The 11,747-nt window shown below is 34.4% G+C and overlaps 1 pseudogene; it reads left to right on the top strand.

Moving 5' to 3' along the window:
- Window positions 1-10,358: 10,358 nt before the first annotated feature.
- On the top strand, window positions 10,359-10,512 carry LOC123947747 (annotated as a pseudogene).
- Window positions 10,513-11,747: the final 1,235 nt, after the last annotated feature.

Raw genomic sequence — 11,747 nt, 5'->3', positions numbered from 1 at the left:
CTTCCTGTGTTAGGTACGGGACAGCCCCAAACAAGAGCAGCTGCCAAAATGGATGGGAGAGAGAAAGGAAAGAGCTTATAGACAAATTTTTAAAAACATGTATGCATGTATTTTTTCAATAACATCCAAATACTTCAATATAATATCAGAATATGATGATCCAGTTACAGAAAATATAAATAATGGAAAACGGAATAAAGAAGGAATGCTTTATAGAGATAAATATTCTAGAATTAGAGAACAGGGTATGATGGAATACACAGCAACAAAAGAAGAAACCAGAGTGAGAAGAAAATTCTCCTTAGTCTCTTACTGTCTAAATAACAAGTGTACAAAATTTGACCTCTGTCAAGATATATCCTGATATTTTAAGTGTACTTTGAAGAAAAAGTAATGTGACTAAAGCATATAAGAAGAAAAAAAAACAGGTTTTCATAGTTGAGTAGGGTGGGAGCTTTACATTAGTTCCAAGCAATAAAAAGTATTATTGAGTAAATAGAATTTAAAGGAATAAATACTTTAAGCACTTTAACCAAATATACTATTATCCCTGTGTAAAATCAAAAACAATAAAATATCAGATAAATAAAGATGGAGGAAATAAAACATCCATAAAATCTCCTGGGAAATTATTCAAAATTTGATCTACCCAGAATTTTTCTAAATCCATTAAAAAGTGAAAAAAAAAAGCAAGAGAAAGAACATATTGATGAAGCTATGAAAACTTATGTTTAATCATAAGTAATCGTTACTACCATCACGATAATGAAAGCATATGTAAGAATCATCAGTCATAAAAAGGAGATGAAAATAAGCTGCAATTAGTAATGACATGTATCTTAATTATATATTATAGTCACAACTATTGAATGAATGATGGGGTAGAAAAAGGAAGGAAATGCATTATCTTATTGCTTTGAATTATTAGCATGAAAAATTTACACATATGTATATGTGTCTTTGTTTAAGTGAAAATAGTATATGTATGTTAAATACATTCAGTAAAAAGTACAAATTTTGAAATATAGAAAAAGCCGACAGGAAAAAAGATAAAACAAATTTGGCATGAAAACATGAAAAATACCCAATGGGTGAGAGAAATAAGGTCCAACCTATAATTTATCAAAATTAATATCGATGAGTTAAACCAACACACTAAAACAAAGATTTGGGGATTACATTAAAACTCAAATATGTGTCATTAACAGTCAAGTAAATAAAAAAATACATAAAACTTCAGAGTGGCAATACTAATAAAAGGCAGGAATTATAGGAGGATTAAAGAAGAGAGAATTACCTCAAGGTAAAATAAAATCAATTTATTATGAAGGCAAAAGAATCATGACTAATTGTTAAATAAGGTAACATTACCCATATGAAAATAATCAAACATTAAATTTATAATTATTTTAGCAGTTGTCATGGGTTCAATCTCAAAGTTTAAAAGTCGATGAGTATTTTCAATTTCCTTATTATTTATGGTCTTCAGTGAAATCCACAGTTTTGAACATCAGAGAAGTTAAATGAAAGACAAATCAGCTAATTGGCATAGGAATCTTTTTTTCAATTTCAGTGATAGATATGAGAATGCTTTATAGTCTCCCTAGAATGGTGAAAAATGATATTTTCATGCTATGATTAATACATGTAAAAGACCTCAACCTGCCTCACAAGAAGAAAATATATAAATAGCTTTCCTCTGCAAGATATTTTAGGCACTATTTTTATGTTAAAAATAATTGAAATAATAATATAATAAATATATAAAATATGCAAATTAAACATCTTTTTTTAGATTAAGATAAATTTATCCTCAACATTTGCCTAACACATTTATTCAGCTGGTTTTTGTTCAGAAGTGATTTTTTTTTAAGATTTTATTTATTTGACAGAGAAGGACAAAGTGAGAGAGAAAACACAAGCAGACGGAATGGGAGAGGGAGAAGCAGACTTCCCCTCGAGCAAGGAGCCTGATGCGGGGCTTGATCCCAGAACTCCAAGATCATGACCTAGCCGAAGGGAGATGCTTAACAAGTACCCAAGTGCCTCCAGAAGTGGTATTTTCTTATGATGATCAATTTTATATAGGAAGCCACTCTCAAAAACAATTTATTATGTCTCTATTAGTATCTTCCTGACTGCATCTCCTAAAACATACAGAATTCAGAAAAGCTATGGCTTTTCCAGTGATTACTCTTATTATATTTTTCCTTTTTTTTTTTTTTTTTAAGGAGACTATCCCTATACCCTCTTCAACTGCAGCCCTTTATGTAAGAAATATGTAGGGGTCTTTTGCTTTGTTTTCCTGTTTTTAGAATAACATAATATATTCAGCTATTCCAATTAGCACATCTTCTTCCACCCCCACTGTGATTTGTTATCTGTGGTCTTTGAATTTTACAGTTAGTTACAACAGAATGTCTACAAAGGTTTTCTATAAGGTCATCTAAGTGTCCAGACATCAAACAGTATAAATTTCACTCAGAGTGACTATATCTAATGAAAGTGAAATTTATTATCCGTTTAACTTCATTTTGCTATATAGTTACTAGAAACAAATTCCCTTACACATTAACTTGCTTTAATAGTTGATAAAAAGAAAAATCAAGTCCCCTAAGATACTGTAGCTTCAAATCATACTGTTTTATTGCTATTAATCTGTTACTGTTTTATACTGTTTTAATGCTATTATTGCTAATAAATCTGTTTTTAACAAAATAGTATTGGAAATTTAACAAAAAAATCCCATTTTTCAGGTACCTAAAAAGGATGCAAAAGAATGAGTAATAGTTCAGGACTTGGATAAATAAATATGCATGTAATTATAAATTTATACCAACAATTATAAGCTTCTAATCTCATCTAATCAATTAAACTACATATATTTTCTAAAAAAATGTTTTCTTTTGTGGATGGTAACACATAAACTTAGTTGTTAATACATGAAGTACTTTTTCATTACTTATGCAGAAAAAAAACAAAAATTATCAGTCAATAGTCTTATGTTCATGCACACATATTTTCATGATGTTCACATATCATGTAACCTTTGTGGCAAGAAAGTTAAGTATCACATTATACTAAGAGCTTCATTTGAGGACTCATAACTCACATTGCAGTCCATTAGTCTCAGATAAAGCTTACAACAGCAGACATGATTACTTAAACAGTTCAGGAATATATGATGAAGGCATTATTCAGTCATCTACTATAAGTAATCATAAAAGATATGTCACCATTTATTACAGTTAGATCAGCCAATGGGTCCTGAAGCACCAGCAAAATTATTTCCCTTTATTGTATATCCAACTCATCTTATAAGTAGGTTCTTATGAAGACAAGAGTCACTGAGATTAAAACAGACCAAGGGAAAAAAATAATATGTATCTGCTGCTTTTCATGTACACTATAATTTAAGGTCAGCAAAAACCAGAGTTTGACTTTCTCTTTTCCCCTATGAAGAAGTAAGATGCCAAAACATCTTAGAAGTTGGCTTTGATTCACCTGCAGGTGCGAAGAGTTGAATGTGAGTAGTCATGGTGATTGAATAAATAAAAAAGTAATGTGAAAAAAAGTATACCTTTGAGATTTGAAATTTTACCTCAGCCAAAATGTACTGTAATATTTTAAAGACAGATTTTTTTTTTAAAATCAGAATTAAGGATACAAAATCTTACATGAGAATTCATTTGATTTTACAAAGTAATAGCTTGTATTCTTTGGTAAATAGTTATACAAAACCTTTTATTTCTTAAAGCCATGAGCTTTTTTATGTGCTTTAAAATTGCATTTTCTGGAAAGCACTAAAATCCATGAGCTACATTTATTTTCTAAGTAATGACTAAGAAATGATGATAGATACTCAAATATTTTCTCCAGAATGAGCTTACAGACAGTGATTAAAAATGAAATGACTGATTTCATAGGAAATTATTTTTACAACCATTTAATCAAGTCAGGTTTATAGGAATCTCTGTTTATTACCAAATATAAACACATCTAAACTTAAACTATTCTTTGAGTGTTGTTTCAAGTATAGTCATCCTTTGATTGCCAGAAAATACAGTATCTAGAATATAGATTTTCCTAAACAGTTTACGTTAAAATGTGACTTTTCTTTGCTATCTAACTTGCTTCTAACGTCTCACTATCACCAGGAAATGTCTCATTGGATGTTAACTTATTTTATTATTGTTTAAAATTCATGATTTAAATCACAAATTTGTGACTCATAAACAGTTAAGAAAATCCTATCTTAAACTGAACAATGCTTTCAAACACAAAAAAGGAGTTGTATGTAAGCATAACTTTGTCATAGAGGTGACGTTAGCTTTATAGTTACTCTTTTTATTCAAAAACAGTAAAAAAAATTTATATAAAAGAATATTATAGACAATAATGATATTGTCACATAATTATTATTCTTAATTCTTTTGATGTTTTTACCTAAGCTCAAGTCCTTAATGCTGATGTCTAGCATCCTTCCTCTTGATAGATTTGTAGGAAGGCTTTTGATTGTTAGGTTCAACATGCTGAAACCTTCTGACTTGTCATTTTTGTTAAGATTTTATTTATTTATTTGACAGAGAAAGATCACAAGTAGGCAGAGAGGCAGGCAGAGAGAGAGGAGGAAGCAGGCTCCCCGCTGAGCAGAGAGCCCAATGCGGGACTTAATCCCAGGACTCTGAGATCATGGCCTGAGCCGTAGACAGAGGCTTAATCCACTGAGCCACCCAGGCGCCCTGACTTCTCAGTATGTTAGCCCCGGTCTGTGGAGTAAGAACCTACAAGATCTAGTAGACATTCCAAGGCCAGATATCTATCTGAAATAAAATGTAAACCTGCTCCCTATTTCTCAATTTAAAAATATATTTATATATGTATATATATATATATATTTTTTTTTTTTTTTTTTCCCAAGAGAGAGAGAAGCAGAGGGAGAAGAGAATCTTAGACTCCATGCTGAGCATGGAGCTGGATGCCAATCAGTCTCACAGCCTGAACCTAAACCAGGAGTCTGATGCTTAACTGACTGTGCCACCCAGGCACTCCACTATTTCTCAATCTTTGACATTCAAAGCCTATCACACAACTAGGCATCAAAACTTCGTAGTCCATGTTTATTACAGTGTCTTTAAATTTTAAAGCTCTGTGTTTTGGACACTAAGCCTTATTATTATTATTGTTGTTATTATTATTTTTAATTATTGCCCGTATTTTGTTTCCCAAGTTCTACTCAGTCCCCAAAATATTGACACTTTCGAGGGGTCCACTCCTTTTTTCACTGACCAAGTTTTAAACCAATTGAGAATGACACTAACAACATTGTGCAGGAGGTTTTTTTAAAAGTATGTCCTGATCTTGACGAAGTCCCCAAAGTTCATTTTTGTTTTTGTTTCCTTTGCCTTTGGAGACATGTCTTGAAAGAAGTTGATGTGGCTGATGTTGAAGAGATTACTGCCTATGTTCTCCTCTAGGATTTTGATAGATTCCTGCTTCACATTGAGGTCTTTTATCCATTTAGAGTTTATCTTTGTTTATGGTGTAAGAGAATGGTTGAGTTTCATTCTTCTATAGATAGCTGTCCAATTTTCCCAGCATCGTTTATTGAAGAGACTCTCTTTTTTTCCACTGGATATTTTTTCCTGCTGTGCCAAGATTATTTGGCCATAGAGTTGAGGGTCCATATCTGAGCTCTCTACTCTGTTCCACTGGTCTGTGTGTGTGTTTTTGTGTCAGTACCATGCTGTCTTGGTGATCACAGCTTTTGTTTGTAGGAAAGCTTGAAATCAGGCAACATGATGCCCCCAGTTTTGTTTTTCTTTTTCAACATTTACTTGGCAATTCGAGGTCTTTTCTGGTTCCATATAAATTTCAGGATTGTTTGTTCCAGCACTTTGAAAAATACCGGTGGAATTTTGATCAGGATGGCATTGAAAGTATATATGGCTCTAGGCAGTATAGACATTTTAACAATGTTTATTCTTCTCATCCATGAGCATGGAATGGTCTTCCACCTTTTTGTGTCTTCTTCAGTTTCTTTCATGAGTGTTCTGTAGTTCCTTGAGTACAGAGCCTTTACCTCTTTGGTTAGGTTCATTCCCAGGTATCTTACAGTTATTGGTGCTATAGTAAAAGCTTCTGCACAGCAAAAGAAACGTCAACAGAACAGAGTCAACCCATGGAATGGGAGAAGATATTCGCAAATGACACTACAGACAAAGGGCTGATATCCAAGATCTATACAGAACTCTCAAACTCAACACACAAAAAAAATAGATAATCATGTCAAAAAATAGGCAGAAGACATGAACAGACACTTCTACAAAGAAGACATACAAATGGCTAGCAGACACATGAAAAAAATATTCATCATTAGCCATCAGGGAGATTCAAATCAAAACCACATTGAGATACCACCTTACACCAGTTAGAATGGCCAAAATCAACAAGATAGTAAACAAGTGTTGGAGAAGATGTGGAGAAAGGGGAACCCTCTTACACTGTTGGTGGGAATGCAAGTTGATACAGCCACTTTGGAAAACAGTGTGGAGATTCCTTAAGAAATTATAAATGGAGCTACCCTAAGACCCTGCAATTGCATTACTTACCTGCAATTACATTACCCCAAAGATACAGATGCAGTGAAAAGAAGGGTCATATGTGCCCCAATGTTCATAGCAGCAATGGCCACAGTCACTAAACTGTGGAAAGAACCCCGATGCCCTTCAAAAGACGAATGGAAAAAGAAGATATGGTCCATATATACAAAGGAGAATTATGCCTCCGTCAGAAAGGATAAATACCCAACTTTTGTATCAACATAAACGGAACTGGAAGAGATTGTGCTGAATGAAATAAGTCAAGCAGAGAGAGTCAATTATTATACGGTTTCACTTACCTGTGGAGCATAAGAATTAACATGGAGGGCACTGGGAGATGGAGAGGAGAAGTGAGTTGGGGGAAATCAGAGGATGAGACAAACCATGAGAGACTGTGGACTCTAAGAAACAGGATTTGGGGCGGGGTTGGGTGAGCCTGGTGGTGCGTAATATGGAGGGCATGTATTGTATCAAGTACTGGGTGGGGTGCATAAACAATGAATCTTGGAACATTGAAAAAAATAAAGTAAAATTACAAAAAATTAAAAATATATTTGTAAAAAAGTATGTCCTATACATTTTAAAACAATGTTTCTTTTTAGTAATATAAATAAAACCATGGTCATTAGTGACATGGCATGCAGTGTAATAAAATGGGAATGGAATGAATATTGATGCTAAGAGAAAATACCAACAAGAGGAGCAATAGAATATAGGACCTCATGTTTAACAGAGGTGAAGAGAAATAAGAGTTCATTCTAATTTTCCGTTGGATAGATGTGGTCAATTCAGTTGAAAACATATTATTTTGAGAGCTTTCTCTATCTTGGTCACTGATTCATGCACTACATTAAGTGTTTATCCATGATCTACTGTCAAAGTACTGCAACAGATACATTGTAGAAAATTAAAGGACATATTTTTTGTCTTGAAGGTTCTTTTAGTCTACTAAAAAAAAAAAGAGAGAGAATTATTAAGGGTTGCAATACAATAATTACTGCTGTATTAGAAAGTGACTATGGAAACATACAATGATCCTTTGTGTAGATTAAAGGATGAAAAGCCATTTTGGATGAGATTTTGCCAAAGATTAGTCTTTTTTTTCCCCCAGTGTTACAAAATTTATTGTTTATGCACTACCCCCAGTGCTCCATGCAATACGTGCCCTCTATAATATCCACCACTGGGCTCATCCAATTCCCCACCCCCCCCAAAACCCTCAGTTTGTTTCTCAGAGTCCACAGTCTCTTGTGGTTTGTCTCTCCTTCCACTTTCCCCGAACTCACTCCTCCTCTCCATCTCCCAATGTTCTCCGTGTTATTCCTTATTCTCTACAAGTAAGTAAAACCATGTAATTGACTCTCTCTACTTGACTTATTTCACTCAGCATAATCTCTTCCAGTCCCCTCCATGTTGATACAGTCTTAAAGAGAGTTCCCCCATGTGAAAGAAAAAGAGCTGATTCCTTTTTGTTACTTATTTTCCATATAGTCTACAATAAGAGTTTATTCTGTCAGTTGGCTTCCTCATTCCCCTCAGCACCATGTTCTTTTGTTATGAGCACATTGAAAGTTTGTTTTTGTGTTGTTACTGTTGTTTGTTTATGTGTATATTTTGTTGCTAAGAGTTACTTAAATGTCAGGGTTGGTAAATGGAACCATTTTTTACTGATTGGAAAGTATTAATAGTCTCTTCAACATTAGAGAAATCATTTATTTAAAATTCCTTAAAAAATAAATTAAAAACACTTTTCCACTCCGTATAGCTTCCAGAATACCTTCATTCAATACAAACTGGAGCTTGTTCACTTTATACCCTCCCCTTAATCCAATGCTATTTCTTTCAGGTTGTTGTAGCCAGAAAACCTGGAGGACAGCTCCAGTTAATGTCCAGTATAGTTGGGGAGGGTGGAGTTAAACTTCATGTAAGCCACAGAATTATAGACTATTGGTATACATTTAGTATCTTCCTTTTAACTATTTTTAAAATATATCCACTTAATTAAATTTTTCATATTCATTATAGATTATGTCAAAATATTTGTCTTTTTATTCTTTTAGTATTTACGTATATAATTCACCTTTTTTACTATGATTATTGCTATTATTTTTTCTTATGCTCTTTTTATTAGCTAAACTTTATATTTGATAGCAATGTTTATGAAACTATAAATTATGAGTATCTAATTTTAGTATATCTATCCTTCCTAGCTTTTCTAATTGGTATAAATAATTTTTACCCCATTACATTCTTATTGTATTTTTCCCACAGTTTACCAGTCTATCTATTTTAAAAGACATTGAAGAAAATGTAAGTTTTAGCAAATTGTCATGGATATATTTATGCTTTAATTAAGGAAGGGTTTTTATATCCCTAAATGGTTGTTCATGAATTAGCCTTTTTAGCTTCATGCTGTGTAACATCCACCCTTAAAAGTAGAGGACCACAAACTCAAAGATCCCTGTCTTGCTGAATTCAATTAGAAATCAATTATTTCAGGCACCTGGGTGGCTCAGTTGGTTAAGTGACTGCCTTCGGCTTAGGTCATGATCCTGGAGTCCCAGGATTAAGTCCTGCATCCAGCGCCCTGCTCAACAAGGAGTCTGCTTCTTCCTCTGACTCTCTCCTCTCTCATGCTCTGTCATTCTCTCTCTCTCATGTAAATAAAATCTTAAGAAAAAAGAAATCAATTATTTCACAGGCAAAAATGTTTCTCTGTATATCAAATGTACTTCAGCAACACTCAGATAAATAGCCAGGATGTTACCTCCTGGAAACTCAAATTATCTAATCCCTGTATGAGGAGACCAATGGGAATGAGTCAAGGAGCAGACAGAGAGGGACAAGCAGACTCTATGCTGAGTGTGAAGCCCCACATAGGGCTCATCCCAGGACTGTGAAATCACAACCTGAGCTGAAACCAAGAGTCAGACGCTCAACTAACTAAGCCACTCAGGTGCCCCAAATGTTCAACCTTAATTTAAAGCAAAAATGCTAGTGATAAAAACCAAAGATTCCTAAAATGTCTATAAAAACACTGTGGAGGGGCACCTGGGTGGCTCAGTGGGTTAAAGCCTCTGCCTTCGGCTCAGGTCATGATCCCAGGGTCCTGGGATTGAGCCCCGCATCGGGCTTTCTGCTCAGCAGGGAGCCTGCTTCCTCCTCTCTCTCTCTGCCTGCCTCTCCGCCTACTTGTAATTTCTGTCTTTCAAATAAATAAATAAAATCTTTAAAAACACTGTGGAGGTTACAGCAGAGTATTTGTTACCAAACTCAGAATTCTTGTCATACCCTGAGCTCAATCTATTTTCACTTTAGTTGTCATTTCTTCACAATTATCAAGAGATATTTTTTCATCTTTTGCTCTTGATAGTAAGAGCTTAAAGGAAGTGCTTAGATCAACATTTATTCTCATGTAATTTTTAAATTTTTATTCGCAAGTGGTGTATAAAATACTTTATTTCTAAACAAGAAGCTCGGGGCGCCTGGGTGGCTCTGTCAGTTAAGTGTTAAGCATCTGCCTTCCCAGAGTCCTGGGATCAAGCCCCATGTTGGACTCCTTCTTCAGCAGGGAACCTGCTTCTCCCTATCTCTCTGCTGCTCCTCCTGCTTGTACTCTGTCAATTAAATTAAAAAAAAAAATCTTTAAAAAATAAACAAGAAGCTACCATCACATTTAACGCACAAACAGGACTATCATTAAAAAGCCTAACCAAATTAAAGAATTAAGATTCTCTTAAAAAAAAAAGGAAACCTACCTTTGCGCAGTGGTTGTATGGTAGCCTATGAGGGTTATCCAAGGCACGATTATTGCTAAAAAAGGAAACCTATGCCATTTCTCAGCTATACATGTCTGTTAAAAGGAAAACATTTCCTTTTGACAACAAATTTGAGTAGATATTAAATGCTTAGAGGGAAATCATTGCAAAGATTCCCTGACTTAACAGAGGAGTAAGATGTTGTAGGATTCAGAAGTAATATCAAAGACTAATTTATTATGGTAAAAAGACTTACTTGTTGAGGGTTTTTGTTTTGTTTTGTTTTGCTTTTCCCTTTCTAGCAAACTAGTAGAAGCACATAACCAGGATTTATACTTCTACATAGTTGTTTTTGATCCAGGACTATGTAAGAAAAAAGAGAGTGGGATGTGGTACTTAACCAAAAGAGAATAAACAGTTGATGGGGTCTGGACTTTAAGAGAGGTAAGCTTTGACAGAAAACAGTACTGATTAGGAAGAAAATAAGAGTTGATAGAGTAAATGGTTGGAGGAATACAGAAAGAGTAGAAAGTAGTAAAAATCAGTGGAATAAGCCTCAAATCAGGGTTTTATTAAAGGAAAGGCCATTTTTCTGGAAGCTGCACCAGGGTTAGGAGTGAGATAATGGGTAAGCTGTAGGATATGGATATTCTCAAAGGAGAATATATTGGCAGCTAAGGACAGGAGGTAGAGAATTTATCAATCATAGAATGACTGGAGTTTCAAAGGACACAATGGGAAAATTTGAAAGAAGAAGGTGTCAATTTAAGTCACTAGAGAGGAAGCTTATAGCATTCTGTGTCTGTAGATAATCAATCAAGGTATAGATAATGTTATCAGTTTAGGCATGGAATAAGAAGAATGGAATAACTCTCATGGCAGACATCATTGACTGATGAGTGGCTATATATTAAATCACATTGGTCCCCAGTGACACACTGAAAGCTCAAAACTAAGTAAATGCCTTCTCAATTGGTCTAAAGGCTATGGTGCGGTCAGGATAAGTTATCACACCAGGTGGCTGAGAGCAAATAATATGTTCATTTGGCACTTGTTCCTTTCCCATAAAGCCCTGATGCACAGTGATGGGAAGAGAAGCCTGGGCTGGTACAGCAAGATTTGCAACTTCTGTCAAATCATATCATCTCTTGCATGTGGCTTCTCTGCTTTGCACTGCTCGAGGGCATGTTCCTTGAAATGAGATTTCAAGAGACCAAATGTCTCCTTCCAAATGTATTAGGATGGTGATACATATTTGAAGTAGTTCTGCCAGCTATATTCTGTATTTTCAAGAAACTTGGGCTTGGAAAAGGTAAAGCCTTATATCTGTGGTTCTTGTCATAGTACAAGGAAGGAAAAAAGGAAAGAAAGTGAGCAGGGACAAAGT

This window comes from Meles meles, chromosome 7 (assembly GCF_922984935.1).
Source record: "Meles meles chromosome 7, mMelMel3.1 paternal haplotype, whole genome shotgun sequence".
NCBI lineage: Eukaryota > Metazoa > Chordata > Mammalia > Carnivora > Mustelidae > Meles > Meles meles.
Note: the sequence above shows the minus strand (reverse complement) of the source record. Positions and strands in the feature narration are given on the sequence as shown.